This window comes from Solanum tuberosum, unplaced genomic scaffold, assembly GCF_000226075.1.
Source record: "Solanum tuberosum cultivar DM 1-3 516 R44 unplaced genomic scaffold, SolTub_3.0 scf00228, whole genome shotgun sequence".
In the NCBI taxonomy this organism is placed as follows: Eukaryota; Viridiplantae; Streptophyta; class Magnoliopsida; order Solanales; family Solanaceae; genus Solanum; species Solanum tuberosum.
In genome coordinates, this window is record NW_006239152.1 from 121,807 (window position 1) to 124,934 (window position 3,128).

Here is a 3,128-nt window from a genome sequence, read left to right on the forward strand (position 1 = left end):
CGAGCCTTGTTGTTGAATCTCTTGGAAAACTGTGCCATGAGCGTTCTTGACATTTGGATCTTTAAATATACAACCTGATACTCTTTATATATTGTTTACTTGATTTATTTATTATGTTCAATTATGCTGCCCTTGACTTGAGAATGATAACTTGCTGAATTTGAGGGCTCCAAACCTTTAGTTTTTACACCACTAAGCTATGTGCTTAGCGATAGTTATTTCTATCATCGGGGATGTTCGAGATGATGCTTGAAGCTGGCCATTGGAGATGGATGTTTTGAGAGCCTTAAGGAAGATCACATCTGCATATAGGCATCTATATTTTTATAAACCTTGGGACTTGTACATATTCTATGTGTTGTATATTTACATGGGATTTTGAGGGCTGATTTGATCATGTCACCATGAGTTGTAATATAAATATGGCTATATGTTTTGTTCTTTTTGGTGTGTGTAAACCCAAGTCCTGTAATATCCTAAATCTACTATTACTTTCGAATGTTTGTGTGAAGCATGAGCAGGCTGATTTCGATACTTGGAAGCTTGTAATATTCTTGTTATTTCATCCTGGAGTGTGAGGATAATATATATACATGATAAGCTCATCGGTTATTTTCTTAAATTACTTTTCGGAGGTCATTATGCATCTAATCCTTCTACTAGATTATAATCAGTATGCCTTCGTTAATCGCTTTTGAGTGTCGCAAGTATAAGTTAAGTCTCTTTAAAAAGAATCGCTTCAAGTGTTGGTATCATAGCCTAGGTTTGTGGTTCTACGAATTTTGATTTGAATTACTTGTATACTTGTTCACTTTCGGAAAAGGTTCTATTTGTATTATTTGGTTAATTACATGGTTTATAATGTTTTTATCGCATGTAGAGTGCATATACATCAAATACATATCCCTAATGCAATGTGATCTTTCCTTTTGAAGGAATTAAGTCATGGCCACTTCTTCTGACCGACCTATGAAAGCTGCTCGTGAAGGTTCGGGTGCCTCTGTTTCCCAACCTCATGCACTGGAAGGGGTTGGAGAACATATCTCGAATCAGTATGTTCCCCACACTAGTGGTTCTGAAGTGGGAAACCATTAGGGTGTAAGAGCTGGTCCACATCCTCACATGAGTCATGGTACTCAAACCATGAATCCTCATTTTCAACAAATGGCTGAATCGATGCATGATCCCCACTGGATTAACTTTGAGAAAATGAGGAAAATGGGTGGAGTGGAGGTTGAAGGCACTGTTGATCCCACTGATGCTGAACAATGGCTTGATCGCATGGAGAGGGTATTTGAGCAGTTAGAGTGTTCAGATGTTGCAAAATTTAAGTATGCTATTTCACTATTACAAAAGCATGCTTATGATTGGTGGGTAAGTGTTCCGAATGCCAAGGTAAAACTTCTTGTTCTTACTTGGGATGATTTTCTTAAGGAATTTCGTATGAAGTATGTCCCACTTGCTCATTGTGATGCAAAAAAAAGGAGTTTTTGAATCTAAGGCAACGAGGCATGTCTATTGCTGAATACGAACAGAAGTTTCTAAGGCTCTCGCGCTATGCTGGTGGTATTATTAAATAGGAAAAAGACAAGTGCAGGAAGTTTGAAGACGGTTTAAATGATTCCATTAGGAAGAATGTGGCGATCCTGCAACATGAGAAATTTTGTAAGTTAGTGTCTGCTGCTTTTACTTGGGAACGACTTGATAAAAAAGAAGCTAGTAGAAATGAAAATAGATTCCGAAAGCCTAGACCAGATTTTGGGGGTCCATCCAAAAGGGGAAGGTTTGATAATTCTAAGGCTGGTAGTGATAACAGGCCACCTCAACAAAGGCAAAATTAGAATTTTCTACAGCTAGCACTCCAAATTATGGCCAAGGCAAGCCTCGCGTTCCCACTTCTCCACAATGTGGGAAAAATCATTATGGTACTTGCAGGAGAGCTTCTGGTGCATGTTTCAATTATGGGAGCTTTGATCATAAAGTGAAGGATTGTCCTAATCCTAATAATGCTCCATCGTTGAGAACTGAAGGCTCAGTTCATAAGCCTCCTGTCAATCCTCCTCAAACTAATCGAGGTGCAAGACCTAATAACACCCAGGCAGCAGGTACAAGTGGAGCAAATCAAGCTAGTGGGCAAAGGGCTACTGCACGCGCTTATGCTATGAGGCAGAGGGATGATCAAGATGGACAAGACGTGGTTGTCGGTAAATTTCACTTATTTGGCGTATGTGTGTTTACATTATTTGATCATGGTTCTACACATTCCTATATTTGTTCATCACTTGTTCTTCCTGAAAATGTGAAATCTGCGAGACTTAACTACGATGTTCTGGTTGAAAGTCCTTTGGGTTATCAAGTTGTGTGTAATCAAGTTTACCAAGATTGTCCCTTTGTGATTCAAAACCTAGTCTTCCCTACTGATTTGATTGAAATGCCCTTCAAGGATTTTGATGTTATTATTGGGATGGATTGGCTTTATAAATATCATGCAGTGGTAGATTGTAGGTCTAAGCATGTGACTTTTAAAGATCCTACATTTTCACACATCATTGTACAAGGTGAAAGATCAGTGACATCTAGTTTTATTTCTGCGGCCTTGGCAAGAAAGTTGATGCGTCAAGGTTGTGGGACATACCTTGCTCACATAGTTGATTCACAATTGAAGAGTTCTTGTATCAAGGACATACCTGCTGTATGTGATTTTCCAGAAGTATTTCCAGAAAACCTTCCGGGATTTCCCCCAAAAAGAGAGGCTGAATTTCCAATCGAGCTTATTCCTGGATCTACTTCTATTTCGATCACCCCTTAGAGAATGGCTCCAGCAGAATTAAGAGAATTGAAATCTCAACTGCAAGAACTTCTTGAGAAAGGTTTTATTCGACCTAGTGTTTCTCCTTGGGGAGCCCCTGTTTTATTCGTAAAGAAGAAAGATGGCACTCTTAGGCTTTGTATTGACTATAGACAATTGAACAAAATAACAATCAAGAATAAATATCCACTACCAAGAATTGATGATTTGTTTGACCAACTTAAAGGTGCTAAAGTATTCTCAAATTTGATGTAAGGTCTGGATATCACCAACTGTGTGTTAGAGAGACAGATATTCCTAAAACTGCTTTTAGAACTCG